The sequence below is a fragment of the Anser brachyrhynchus genome, assembly GCF_964034855.1.
Source record: "Anser brachyrhynchus genome assembly, chromosome: 6".
In the NCBI taxonomy this organism is placed as follows: Eukaryota; Metazoa; Chordata; class Aves; order Anseriformes; family Anatidae; genus Anser; species Anser brachyrhynchus.
The window spans coordinates 38,647,667-38,662,926 of record NC_137700.1 but is presented as its reverse complement, the minus strand read 5'-3'; the positions used below and the strand labels follow the sequence as shown (position 1 = coordinate 38,662,926).

At 40.8% G+C, this 15,260-nt stretch overlaps 1 protein-coding gene across 1 annotated transcript in view; it reads left to right on the top strand.

The window, feature by feature from the left end:
• The first annotated feature begins 7,442 nt into the window (after positions 1-7,442).
• PRLHR (prolactin releasing hormone receptor) overlaps positions 7,443-15,260 on the top strand; it is a 53,938-nt gene continuing 46,120 nt past the window's right edge. Inside the window, exon 1 of the mRNA XM_080598523.1 lies at positions 7,443-7,470. The gene's annotated coding sequence lies outside the window, so the exon portion shown is untranslated. The remainder of the gene's footprint in view (positions 7,471-15,260) is intronic.

The following is a 15,260-nucleotide window of genomic DNA, read 5'->3' as shown; positions in this document are numbered from 1 at the left end:
CAGCGTGCCCAGACTGCTCCCGTGAGCGAGGAGCGCTGCTTGCCAGGCTGGGAATGCAACCACGCTGCCAGCCAGAGCCCCAGCTAGCCCCCACCTTCCATCGGCTTGGGCTTTGTACTTGGGCAGATCATCTACTCGGTTGCCGTTAATGCAAAAACATCCCTTTGAGCCAAATGAATGTCACACTTCAGAAACCAAAGAGCAGCCCAATATCAATATCGCGTGCTTCTCGCCGGCAAGGGATGCCAAGAGGAACTGGAGGGCTCCCGAGGTGTCAGATCCAAGCAGGGGATTTGACTGGTGCCCTTCACGTGTGAGGGGGGATGTTCTCAAGCAGGGGGACATTGGGTGCTCAGCTGCTCCCTGCTTCCGAGGTGACAGGCCAAGCTCACAAATCTGGCAAAAGTAGCTCACTTGGGGGTTAAGCACTTTACACACCTGGATGTGTGAACACTGGGAAAACTAGTCTTATTTAAAAACAAGCACACAAAAGGACGCAGCTTTTAGCAGAAATGAATTTTTCAGAGTTTTGGGGAAAGCAGGAAGACAGACTTGGTATTTCTGTGAATCTCACAATGAGAAACACTTGTACGGGTTTATTCTTTGGCTTTGCATCTCATTTTAGTCCCTCATTCCTTCAGCATTTTCAATGAACTGCACCCTGGGCTGAGAAGCCAGCACCTGACTCACTGCACCCCATGAGATGTGCCCATGGAGGTACCTGGACAAGGTCTTATGTGGTGGCTGTGTGGATCGAGGTTTGTCCCATTGCTCGTCTGCTCTGGGTGCTCTCCCTTGCTTGCACACACAGCCTGGGGAACGCTGTATGCAAAGAGCTGTTTTCCCTGATTTAACCCTACAGCCATGACAAGTCTATGCAAATGAGGTGGTGCAATGGTGCATGAATAATCACCAAGGTTTTCCGTGGAGCAGGTGGACAATCTTATTCTGCCCCAGCACAGTGCTTGTCTGGGGGTGCTGTGCCTGTGCTGGGAGCATGTGATGGTGGCACAGAGCTGTGGGGAGCTCAAGGAGGAACAGTTCCTCCTCGGGGCCATGGGGTGTGGGTGGAAGGTGCTCCCCACGCCTAGGGGCTCTTACACAATGGTTATGCCTGCACCATGAGCATCCTGTCCTCCTGTGGAAGGACCAAACCAACATCTCAGAGAGACCACCTCCTGCCTGGAGCTGAAGGAAGGATGCTCTGCCGCCTCTTCCTCTTGTGTCTTGTTATCTGTCATAGAGCTCGCTTGCACCCATGAGCTTATCCTCATGGCATCAGAGAGAAACACACGTGTGTGGTGGCAGCAGCTCTGTAGGCACAGGGTGGACCTGTGCACGCCCTCCTTTACCTCGGCATGTCCCTGCTGAGGGGAGGAAGGCAGATGTACAACCCGAGGCAGACGAACAGCCCACAGCTAGCTGTGACTGGCTCCTGCTGGGGAGGCAGATAAGGCTGGTGATTCGGAAATAGCTAGACCATCAGAGAATGCTGATGAGTAACACGGCTTTCCAGCTACTATTTTGCTTTTAATCCTGCGCAGCTTTTGGATGTCACCGATGACGAGGGATCTCGTCTGAACAGGAATTTACAAGGAACTTTGCTTCATGGAACAAGCTGAAAATCCCCAGACCCCAAACTTACGCAAATTCAGTGCAAGGTTTGCTTTAATTTTTGTATTTTTCATCTCTATTTGTAAATGACCTTCTTCGACCTCGGGGTGCCACAAGAACAGAATACATTTTCGCCAGACTTGTGGATATGGAGTCAATTTTCATGGCAGCAGGAAACGAGCCAGGGTTTGTCAAGCTGCTGGAAGCCTGCTTCACGGGCAGAGAGGAGCACCACAGGGCGTCAGGCCTGCACTCAGGCACAGACTGGTCCTTTGGTAGCCATGCAGCTGCATTTGGTCTGAGGCCTGCTCTCTGTCTTGTTCTTGGCTGAGGAAATGATTGGGGATGACAAGTTCATTTCCCCAAGGGACCTCAGCTCCATTCCTGTCCAGTCTGGACTAAGAAGATAATAAATTTCAGTACTAATCCATTTAGGCCGAAAATACAATTCCAGAAGATATTTGTCAAGTGCAGTCCTATTCCATGAGAGCAGTTGCAGTCTATATTTTCCATACGTATTCGCAAAATCATTCCAAATATGTGCATTTATTTTTACAAGCACTTGTCATCACATAAAGTATCGACAGGCAGCAGTGCCCCTGCTAGACTATCTCTGTAGCAACCTCCCAAGCAGTCGGCAGCCTAATGCATTTATAGCCTGATTAAGGGCTGCAGGAGACTCCACCGGCTTCTTACGGCTGCAAAGAGCACCGGTGGAGACAAGCCTGGGGGCTGTGGGCAGGTTAGAGCCCTGAGGCTCTTGGCTCTTCCTTCTGCCTTCAGTTCCCTCACCCCTGCTGCAGGGAATGTCCCAGGCGATGCTTGGCCAAACCCAGGGTGCCATTAGCAAATGAGAAATGTGTTGCATTTTAGTGGCCGTCTGTAGCCAAACTCATCAGGTCCATTCAATTTGGATGGCGTTCAAGGAAAAAAACAGACAATTGGTGAGAAAACTCCTTGAAAGGGGTTCCAGCTAGATCTGGGTGAAGTTTTCAACAGAGTGAACCAATCCAAGAAAATGGATGTGAGCTGTGAATTCAGAGAAAGGTTAGTGAACTGTTTCAGCTGAGGGGAAAAATAACCTCCTCCTTACTTGGTCCCTTAGCTGGAAGCACTGACTGTCTTTTTATTGGAATCTTCGATATTTTTTTTTCCAAACAGCTTCTCTTATTTAAAAATTGATCCAACAGCAAATGTTAGTAACAGATTAAAATGACCTTTCAAGTCAAACAGTTTTGTAGGCTGACTCCAAGTGGACTGCTCTTGTTTGATTGTCTCAGTGACAGCTTGAAAAGTCTCAACTTTGATTTAAGTGGAGACAAATCATTTTCCAAAGTTCATCTCAAAATCTACAAAATTAATTATGAAATTTTAATCATTATTTGGAGAATAACATTATTTTACTGTGGCTAAAAGAAATATATTGGAAGTGCAATTAAAAAAAAAAAGGGTATTTATTTTGCAATTAACCATAAGTATTTTTTACATTCAAACTAATATACAGTGATATTTTGGTAAAGACATGCAATTTTCTTTAAAGTTACTTTAATGCATATATCGAAATTGGACTTTTTTGTTTATTTGCTTGTTTGTTTAAAGACTTTAACGTTAATTGATTAATTTGCCAATGTCTTTCAGTGACCTTTATGACTTGAAGCTTTCCAGAACTGACTTAATTAAAGATGGGATGGAACCAAAGTGAATTTAAAAAACGTCTGGTTTATTATTCCCTATTAAAATTATCTTGAATTGCTCAGCTGTCAGATATGGAGCAGAATTTATCGTTAAGTTATTCACTTAGATAATTAAATGAACCTGCAGCTTTAGTTGAGGTGAAAGTGAAAAGAGGCAGTGGGATGCTGTGTGTGACAAGCTGGCTTCCTGGCAGACTTGCTGGGGTTGTTTAGATGTCCACCCTTAATTTGAGGAGAGTCCGCTGAGCTTCTGCTTCTGATTTTTTACTCTGTAATAGCTTCTGAAAAATACGCCGTGATACTGAGTCCTATTTGTGGATTCCCATCTTGCTGTGCACCAAGGACATCGTTGTCAAGGCTATTTATTCAGTTACTGTCTCTGTGCTGGAGGAGGCACAGAGATCTCTTTCTATAGAGATCAATGTTTGTTTCTTGTCAACCAAATGGCATGGCTGAATGAAGGCACATGCTATTCAATTATTTTCATTACACTGGCTGGATTAATTTTAAAATAAAAAATATCGTGAAATGTGAGGAAAGCTTAACTATAGAAAATTCTGACTAATAGGAGAAAGATGAGCTTGCGCTGCTAATCCTGGACCTAAGGATGCTTTTGTCTGTTAATGATTTAGCAAATTCTGTAAATTGGCCTGACCAGGATCCGTTGTTACCATGCTGTGATGTGGGGAATCCTGCTGAATGAAGAGGTAAAGGTCAGATCCTCAAGTGGTGTCTGTGCTGTGCACGCAGCTCTGACAACACACACTATTGCAGGGCTTAAATTTGTCTTCTGGCTGGAGGTAGAGGAGATGAGGAGCACCGCGTTGTGCTGTACAGACCATGACTGCAAAGAGAAAGCATTCCCTTTGGTCAGCGTTAAACTTCCACCATTTTGGCAGTTATGTAGCTGCAAATTAGATACCATGTAATAACTCCTGATCTGTTTATTACAGAGCAATTTCCAAACTATGTGATCTTAATTTTAATTAACAGACTCATGAAAACAGAAGCTCATAAATTCAGAGCTCTCTCGGGGCTCTGGTGATTGAATGAGGCACTGGTTGCAAACTTCAGTAGCTCTTCTGTTGCACCTGCCAATGCTCAGACGTTGGTTTTCCTGGCTGAGTGTTATTACCCTGTCAGTGAGTGCTGCCTGTACCAACAAGGCATAAATAAGAAACATTATACTGCAGGCAGATGCATCCAATGACCTTCCCTATTACTAGGGTCACTCTGAGCACAAAGGTGTAACTGTCCTGCTGCAGTGTTTCCTAGCTACTTCTCCAAATCTGGACTTCCTAAGCCAACAGGCTAATCTATGGATATCTCCAATAATTTCTATTGCCTCTTTCCACAAAAAAGTCTCGGTTTTTAAAAGGATGAAGGTAAAAATAGATATTTTCTTATACAGTGTTTCCTGTTACAGACTTCAGTTCTAGGAGTCCCCATAAGTACTGGATCAAGCAAGACTGATAGATCAGAAAGCAAATTAGTACTTCTACCTCCCATGCTCTCTTCTCTCAACAGAGAGAAATCAGATATCGAGGGTGTTGAAGGTGAATTGCAATCATGTCATATTTTGCTGATTAATTTTTTTTTTCCTAAAGAGTGGATGTCTTCTGTAGGACAGCAGGGTATTCATAAGCAAGAGACTACAACATTTCATGTCTGTCATCATATTCTTCCTTGAAGGTGCAAGTAGAAATGCAAAGGAAGGAATCCATCATTCTGATGGTGGTTTCCACACCTATGCTCCCTGACTTTGAACAGGACTGGGTAATCGCTTCCTTGGCTCTTGGATGTAGAGACTGATGTGCGCTCATGCATATATCATGCATCCTTCTGAAAGTGCCATGAAGCACTCCGGTGGTCACCCCTTGCACTCACTGAATAAAGGAAGGTAACTTTGCACTTCTGGTAGTGATGGAGTAGTGGATATGGTTGTAAGAGGAAAAAAAAGAAAAAAAAAGATCGTCTAGCTTATCTCATAAACATACTTTGGTTTGTATTTCATTTAGGTTTAATTTCTACTAAAAAAAAAAAAAAGTCATGTGTACTAAAAACCATGTGACTGAAAAACTTTAAACCCCGTAGGGAAGCTGATCAAAGACAGGAGAACTGCATGCCTATGGGTGATAGCCTTTTTCAGAAATCCCAGGCTATATGCAAAGCTTATTTATTACTCATGTATAGTGGCATGTGATTATTAGTTATCATACCTAATTTTCCATTATTATTATAAAGTATTTTTCCCTTAAATATTTTTTATTCAACAGTTTTACTGCAAAACAACAAAACTAAGAAAATTGTGGGAAGAGGTTTGCTGTGATGTAAAGTCTGAAGTCTGCGTAGGAATGGAACAGTTTTAACAAGTAACCGCAAAGGAAATGAATTAATAAAGAACACGAGTGTTTATGGCAAATGAATGTGCCCAGGAGCTCATGGGAAAAGAGAATGATGTTGATGGGTCTTATAGCTTGCACTAAGAAAGGGAAATGCATATCTACATCTAGAGAGCAAATATGACTGGCTGTGGTGTCTAAGGAATGACGGTTTTGTGGTTACAACATTTGTTCATTTTTAACTCTTCTTCCTGGGAAAGGCAGTTGGAATCAGGACTTAAACCTGCCTCCGTCTGCTCTTTTGCTCTCTCTCTGCCCTTACCTTGCCCCCTGGCCCTGACCTCATTTGGGACCAGCGACTCTGCAGCACCAGCCAGCATCTGCTGCTTTGCCAGCTTTCAGAGGGCTGGGCCCCCTTCCCTTCTGGGCAGCAATGCCAGTGTTTCCAGGAGAAGTCAGGCCCACATCCAGGCTGGTGGATGGATGCTCTGAAGTCTCCATGGTGTGACCACTGCCTTGGCTTCAGGTAATGCTACCTGCTGCTTAATGAAAGATACCTGTGCTTGTGCACTGTTATTTGGCTTTCACAGGTTTGGTGGAAAATTTCATTCAAACTCTCTGAGAGCTCTGGGGATTTAAGAAAAAAAAAAAAAAAGCCAACAAAACAGCAAAACTCCATTTTGTTTGTTTTTCTTTCATACTTATAAATTTAAGTTGTTAGTGATTTTAGGAAGACGTATTTCTAAATGACACCAAATCAGTCATTTGAGTTAATTTCAGCCTCACTTACAGGGTTTGCAGATCTTAGTGGCTTTTTAACTTGAGGTAAACAAACTGAAAAACAGATAATTATCACATCTTGAAACATTTTATGAGTGCCATGCACATCTCTTGAGTGTCCTTTAAAGATGGAAAGCACCATGTTTATTTACATAGCCACATACTTCCACAGCCAGCTCTCTGCTTTTTAGCATTCAGAAACCAGCAGTCCCTGCGTGCTACCAAGCAAAAAATGTGTCTTGGTGTCCATAAAGGAATAAGATTAATTCCTGTGAGGAAAATGATAGCAGTACAAAATAACACAGTAACTCCCTTTGGTTATATCATAAAAAAATTAGTCAATGTACAAAATGTACATAACAAAATGTAATACAAACAGAAGAACATTTTATTGCTTAATTGAGAGAAAATGAGCATCTCCATTAGCTTCCTTTTGTTCTGAAAATAGTCGGTGTTTACTCTCACACAGAATGCTGCGGCATGCATGGGCTCCACAGGAACTTCGTGCTGATAAGCCAGAGACAGTCTTAGGCATGTTTTTGATCTTCTGTGATATTACAGGACTTGTGGCTGCTCAAGTAAAGTGTTATGAGAGCCGTGAAATCACAGTTCCTACACTTGGTTAGTCTAAGTTCCTGAATTTCTCCTGTAAAACGAGTGAAAGAGAGCCCGAAGCCTTTGGTTGTCTCCCAGCCGAAGTCCTTCAGCATGACACACTCGTGGGGGCCCTGAGAAGCAGCGACGGTCCACCGACCTCTGGCGATGGCAGCCAGATGGAGATGACACCTCTCCTGGGCTGGCCAAAAGAGCTCGTAGGGGATGACCAGCTGAGATGGTTGAGCTGTCCCAGCCTGTTAGTGGCCCAGGACACCTGATGGGACAGGGACAGGCATCTGGAGGCTGGAGTTGAAGAGCAAGTGTCAACAGAACGTTTTAGCTTGGACTAACCCAAATTCAAGGAGCTGTCTGGGGATGGAGGACAGAAAATGGGGCTGTGACCCCACTGAACTGTTACGCTATGCGAAAACTTCACTTCAGAGGTGAGGACTGCACTTTCTCCTTGCTTCTCCTCTGCGTGGTTTTGTGAAGGAACTAGTCTCACAGCACCAGTAGTGTTTGCATGTCCTTATTTTCAAAGTAGCAAAAATGTATGTTGCTGGTTGTCCTTTGTTCTCTGCAGATAGAGAAGTTTATTGCAAAGCTATTACTACGATAGCCATTCTTAGCGAGAGTTGCTGATCTCTGCTGTTACCACCTGAGATGCTCCTGAGTGTTAATAACTTCCCTTGAGAGTGTTCTTGGCTTGCTGATGCTCAGAAATGCATGTGTGTTATATCTGTGACCTGCTAGGTACATACCAATACCTGCAAGATGATTAGACTGCTCAATTTGAATATTATATATATGTAAAGATATCCAAAAATATTCCAGGCCTCTTCGCATAGAACAAGGAAGATAGTGATTGCTGCTTACAAATAACAAGTGATCAGTGTACTGGGTCAACTATTCAATATTTATTTCAGTGAATCTCTCTCCTCTTGCAAGGCAAAAATGGCAATGTGTGCTGCTGCCAATCACTTAGAAAGACAATGTATTTAACAGCTGATGAGGTTTATGGTCCTTCCGCTTGTATGTGTGCCAGTGTGACTTTTAATCTTTTTTATTTTTATTTTTTATTTTTAACAATATATAGGTGCCAACTACATTTTGTGAATGTTAAGGGAGCTCTCCAGGTCTGACAAACAGTGCAGCATGTCGAAGAAGGCTGTGCTCCAGCTAGCAGATATGACTGATATTTATAGTAGCTGTTGTGATCTCCTGCACTGAAAATTTAGACCTACCAGAAAAATTTAGGTGTATGGACACAAAAAATTATACTCTGCAGAAAAGGGCTGCTTAATAGAACAGGTTGGAAAACAGATTTTCTCTTTAACACGTAACTCACAAATTTGATAAAATGTGACAATTTCTAGCAGAAGGTAGTCTGAAAGCAGATTTCAAATTAATTGAAACTTTTTGATAAAATTGGAAGGTTATTTTTTTTTCAATGATGGAAAATTCTTGGAAACTTCTGGATGAAAAATCTTCAGAAAAAAAGAATTCAGGAAAATGTTCTCTGAGGGGGAAAAGTTTCATGAGATCATTTTGTTTTTCTTGTTAGTAAACTGAATCTGCCATAAAATTCCATTACTGAAGATCATCTATGGATCTTTGTGTATGGAATACATGCAAGAACAAGCTTTAATATGCCACCAGTTTATCGTTTTACAGGGGAAAATATTCTGTTCTCATAAGGTTGGAGTGAGATCCCCGCTGTATTTTGTTTGACGTGTTCCTGTTGGGAGGATTAGAGCTTTTAATGAAAATGACAATGTTAGACTAGTCAGACTTCTATTATCATATGTAAGGAATGATTTGGGGAGCTGTAAACATGACAGGGTTTCTATTGTTGACATTATTTAATGGGAAAGTGCCTAAACTGTTTCTAAACGGTTCCTTTAGGTGTTTCAATGTGCTTCTTGGGCTTATTTAGTGGTCGATAGCTTTAGCATATCCCATTCACAGCAGAAAGTGCATGCTTTGTTCTGACATTTGTATAGCTCTTTGTATCCTGAACACATAAAAATCAATTTCACATGCTTTTGAAATAAATAATTCTTCATTATCTTCTTTCAATTCCATTCTCCCTTGCCCTTCCCATTTCAATATATACTCCTAGGAAGTCAGAATACAGGCTCTCAACAGAGACATTTCCCCATCAACGGTATTTTATTAGATGATTTTTGAAGTGTCTAAGCTTATCCTGCCCATGGACCTGTTAGAGATAACCACTGAGGTGCTTTTGGAAGTTCTTTCCCACTGCATATAAAAAGGTGTAACAAGTAGCCTGAGCTGGTTTTCCAGCTTCTTACTCTTTTTTTTTTTCATGACCTGCCCTTCTAAATTTGGTGATGGCTCCATTGCCAAGTGGAAACTGGTGTGTGTGTGTGGGGGGGAGGCACTAGCAGAGACACTAAAGGGTAAACTTTGCAAGGGATTGTGCATCCTGTAGATAATAGTGAAGCACATGGATTTTCAGCATATTGAAAATCAGTTCCTACGATGTCCCAAACAAACATGCACTCCCTTAAAGCGCAAGCTGGTGTTTCAGCAGGGGTCTAAAGTGCAGAACAGAAGCTGCAGATATTGATCTGATCTGATTATAACGCTCCATTATAAAGTTCTATGTGGTTTGGGTGTTGTTATAAAACTGCTCAGTCATTATAGCTGTTTATCTGTAGTTATTACAGCGTATAAAAACACTAAAGATAAATGTGTTCCAATGATTTTTAATGTTTCTTCAATGTAAAAGATTCAAATTGTGCATAAAAGTCCACGTCTAGGACATCTTTTATGTATTGGCTTAACTTTAAGAAACTACTTAAGTCTGAGTGATTTTTCTTGTTGATTTAATTTCTGCAGTCCTGCCAGACTGTATTAGATAATAGATCAGAATGATGCTTGAAATCATCTGCATAAAACAGTACTCCTCAGCTATGCCCAGTGCTGCAGGGGCTTGATTGTAAACCTCCTGGAGCTTCTAAGATTTACTTAGGCAGCAAACAAGCTCCAAATCCTGCATTAGGTAGGTAAAGACTGGTAAGTATGATTTAAAAGTAGAAATAGACAAATTACCTTGTCAATTCAAATAAAATAAAGAGTACTACTGAATATTGGCTGATATTTAAAATAGATCCATCCCATCCCCTGCCGCCAAAGCTGCAGTTCTACCAGATTTAGGCCATGAATAGAGCAATTAATTACAAAATAAGAGCTGCTAAAAGCTAGTGTCATCAGGGACAGGATTTTATGCAATTCAGGTTTGAAGGAGGAAGTTAGATATATATATAATTTTGACCACAGCATAGGTACCCTAAGGATGGAAAATGCAATATGATGCATTTCCCATGAACTATTGTTAAATGAAGGATTTGGGAGTCAATTGCACAACAACAAACCCATACTCTTGAGGCTGGTATTAGGAAAACTGTTTGTTGTGTAAGCCCTTTCCTTTCCCCAAGAATCTGGAATGCTATTTTGGAAAGCTGTTGCTTTCTGTATAAAGGTACTTATCCCACCCTGGATGGTTTCTAATGATCTCTTGTAATGGTTATGCTTGTGCTGTTTTTGTTAATGATCCATCCGTATTCCCATTCAAAAAGCTATAATAACCTAGCTACAATATACCATAGTAAGTTGAAACTGCTGCAAATGTCAGCTTAAAAACGCATCCCCAGTATGTAGAAGGAAATGATGCAAGAGTAATGAATGCGTACACAAGCTGACGGGCAAACTTTCTTTCTTGGATTTTTTTTTTTCTGCATCTCAGGTCACTGGACTTTGACTTGAATTACTCCCTTGAGTGAATATCAATAGAGTTGACACTGAACTTCCATGTGGCTGGTGCTGCACCAGACATCATTTATTGGACTTGTGCTATCATCTTCAATGCAAGGCAAACTCCTGGCATAAGCAATGGCTAATCCCTTCCCTTCCCAATTTGGGGGAGAGTACATGTTTGGCTCAAATATGTAGATTACAATTGATTTTGGAATGAGTTATTTATGGTCTCGGTATTCTGAGGCTGCAGAGTTTGTAGTGAGCTGTCAGACGATGCAAGAGGCTAGGCTTAGTTCAGGCAAACCTGAAATTGATAAACTCTAACCTAAAGAAGGATTATTTTACAGATTTATGTCGTTCCCTTGGCAGCCTTGATCGCTCAGATTGACCGACTGCCTGATCCACAACTGCAGTTTAAACACATCCGGCAGCAGACTTAGAGGTTAACAGTCTCAGTGTGTTTTATCTGTTTCGAGGCATGCTGGTGAGACAATTCAATCCCCCAAACCCTAGGTGTTGTATATACCATGTATTTTTAAAACTTTTTGCTTTGTTACTCTTTAAGGTGCCTTGATGTTTAATCAATCCGGTAGGCACAACTAACTGCAGGATGTCCTTCCTGCTCTCAAAGTCATGGTCATGTTCTTGTAAAAGGCACAGGTAAGATTAGTAGTGAGGGAAGTTCTCATCCAGAAGTTCGATATAACAGTATAGATGTTCAATTTTCCCAGCACAGCTGAGACCAATCTTTTATAGTTCGCAAGTCTTTCAGCAGCACCTCCTCACAGGTGTAGCTTCTTATGCCTCTTCCAGTAAGCAGCATCTTCTGGTACAGCTGACCTTCACCTTCCAGACAAGGACTAACCCTGCTCTTGGGAGAGACCTTTGAAAATTAAGCACTCGGTCTCAGAGCTTTAACCCTGTATTCATCAGGGATCTGTGGCAGCAGAAGCATCGAGCCCCTGAGCTTTTCGCAAAATGTTCAAAATCCAACCTTCCCTGGTTTAGACAAAAACATAAAATGAAGTATTCGTCCTGCTCAAGTACACTTATCATTCTAAAACATTTTTGACTACAAGTCACAGTCCTTCAAGACATCAAAGATCAACCATCGTCTGCATGACCTCTCCCCTGACTCCAGGAGTCCCCTTCTTTCTGCGGTCAGCATCTTTTTCCTCAGCTGTTCCTACATGAAAAAGAGTTTTTACTTTCTCTAAATTCCCCTCTTGCTCTGGGAATTCCTCTCAAGTGCCAATGGTTCTGGGCTTCTTAACAACTGTATCTATTGCAGGTGAGATGAGGGAGAGTTTACTCCCACAGAAGAGAAGTTAGAGAAAACGGAATGAAACATGAGCTGCATGTAGTTTTTCTCCCAGGCAGGATTCATGTAGCTACTAGCATTCCTTACAGGCAGGAGTCACACAGCAGTGCATGCTAATCATAATGTGGGGATCCTGCAGTTTGGACTAGATTGTTCTGATATCTGTTACTGTAATTCGTCTTCTATATCTAATGTCAACACTTCCGTTAAAAGTGAATTAGCATATCTTTTATACAAGGTTGCTCATTTGAATAAGGGTTTGGCCTTTCCTTAAAGTATACAGCAGTGGCTTTCCAAACCAGAGGATCTTGCACTCTGTCTCAAGTGAAACAAGAGACAGCTCTAAGGTTCTTGCCTTGTATCGTGAAAAACTGTTGGAAGAGAAAATCTAGCAGAAGAGACAGCTCCTGGTGTGCATTCTGCTGTAGTTTACCACAGTCTAATTTCCAGGGATAGAATTCAGCATCAGTTATTAGGACTGTTGGTTTGGTTTCTTCAACTCAAAAATAACTGCCCTGGTGTTCTTTAAATTCAGATTTTTAAATGATTAATGATAATACAGGCGTGGTAATTTTTCTGGTCTTCCCTTATTCTCATAGTTTTCTTATTTTTTTTCTGTTTCTCCGGGTCTGGATCAGCACAAGGATCACCTTCCTTTGATTGTGGGTAGTTCCAGGTATAGCAGTTGCTTTTTTTCTGATGGGAGAGTGGAAGTGTTGAGAAGTCAAGGTTCAATTCCCATAGAGAACTAAAGTAATATATATTTTTAAAATTAAACTATTTCTGTTCTCTCTTGAAAGGACTGTTTAAAAATGCCTGGAGAACATTTTGATTAGACATTATTTTCCTTCAGCGTTCAGGGAAAAGAAGCAAAAGTGAAAACATTTGCAATTCTACAGTTCTGAAATACAACCAAGGACAGCAAAAATAACACACAATCCTCTGGTCCAGAGAAGTCCAGAGATCATTTTTGTCTGGCCTTTCTCTGTTTGTGATGATCACTTATTTTTAGGTGTCTGGATACTCATGAGTGGCTGTTTGAAAAAATACTGCATGAACAAATGAAGGCAAGGGAAATAAAATGCTTGATTGATGTTGGGATTTTCATGTAACATAAGAATAGTTTTGTGTGCATGGGCCTGTCCTTTGTGTCTCAACTTCAGAATTGTTAAATATTTGACACCATATCCTGTAAGACTTGCAGTTTCTTAACCGTCTATCATGCCAGATCATTGTTTATTTCTTGTATGAGTGTTTGTTTTTACAAAACTGAACCACGGCAGCTGTAAATCTAAGAAGTACAACTTAGAATGAAATTCAGCACTATGAAGAGTGGTAGAAATTTGCAGGAGTGACTTATTTTTGACACGGAATTTTGGTAGAAAAGGATAACACTTGTTTTATTTAAAAGTACTTGGGGCTTTCCCACGTCATTCATGTATCTTTCCTGTTTACTCTTTACTCTTTTTTTTTTTATTGGGAATTGTACTTATGATTTGCTTTATTATTATTATTAATTATTATTAATTATTATTATTATTATTTTTAAACTAGAATTTTGATTTTCCTGTTTCCAACCAATGATATGAAAATGTACCTCTCATGTGAACTAGCAAGTTCTGCTGGGTAAAACCTGGTAAGTGCTGACACTCTGGACAATGTTTCTGGCAAGTAAACCATTATCAGAATGAGAGGAAAGTGAGGAGGATGTGTATTTCTGGAGCTGCTGGATATGAAACAGCTGAGAATGATTTGGGTCAGCAGTAATTGAAAAATCACACCTAGTTTAGCAACATAGAAGGTAAGTGTCTAATCTTAGTCCAAGGTCCCATTATGGAAAGCAAGACGTAGAGAGAAAACAGCCACAAAGAGTGCCTACACTTATTGCAGCTGGAAATGAATCATCAGCTTTCTTACATTGATTACAGGAAGACTTGATAACTTACTAAGATTAGATAACTACAGTCAAAGATGACAAATCCCAGCCTCTGTTTTTTGAGACATATTTGACTCAGCCATCCCAGAATTTGTGAACAGCTGTAAATGAAAGGTGATAATACTTTACACTGCTCCCCCTCGGTGTCCAATGATGCAGTATTTAAAGCCAGAAGAGACCATTTGATCTTACAGTTTGCCATGGGCCATTAAATTTCAGTAGCAATTGCTATGCTGGACCCAACATCCTGGGCTCAGCTTTTGTTTTGAGCTGAAGCATAGGTTTCAGGAAGGCACATCACAGCTTGCTAAGAGGATCAGAAGGAATGGAGACTGCTGAGCATTTGGAATGGTCTTGAGCATTTACAATGAATTTACTCGTTTTGTTTTCCTTTCATGTAAGTTTGTCTGGCTTCAGTTTCCTGTCGTAAGTCCTATCACTGCTTTAAAAAAGTATCTTCAGCATACATTCCACACCCAAAAGAATTCCCTGTGCTTTTATTTTATTTTATTTTATTTCATTTCATTTCATTTCATTTCATTTCATTTCATTTCATTTCATTTCATTTCATTTCATTTCATTTCATTTCATTTCATTTCATTTCATTTTTTAAGTTTGAATAAGCTCCATTTCCAATATGACAGTGAATACCGTGTGCCTGGCCTTTTCACATCAATCATTGATACTCACTTATATTAATTTATATTTCCAGTTTACTAATGGAAGTGCTGACTATAAATGCTTCTTTTAATGATTTTCCTGTTGACAACAGGTTTTTTTAGGTCTCTTACATGGCAGATTTTTTTCATGTTGTGTTAACTAAGTCTTGATTAAGTTGCCTAAATACAGGGATCTAACACCTTTTCATGTATCTTTCTTGTCACCCAACTGTGGCTCCAAGAAGGTGTGGGACATCCTTGGTCTTGCATCCTATCTTCCAGCCCCATGTGAATATCCTAAATGCTCTAAAATGTCTCATACATGCTTAGGAGCCTATGTTTAGACATCTGGATTGATTCCTTACTGCCATATAGCACTAGCTTTTTAATCCTTATATCATAACAGCCCTTAGGTAATCACATTTGCCAGCTCTGAGATGTTACTGTGTGCAGTCCTGTGAGGCAGGAAATGATTATGTGCAAAGAAAAGGAGATTAGCTTAAATCACCTCATTCTGGCCTGCTGTTAGGAAGT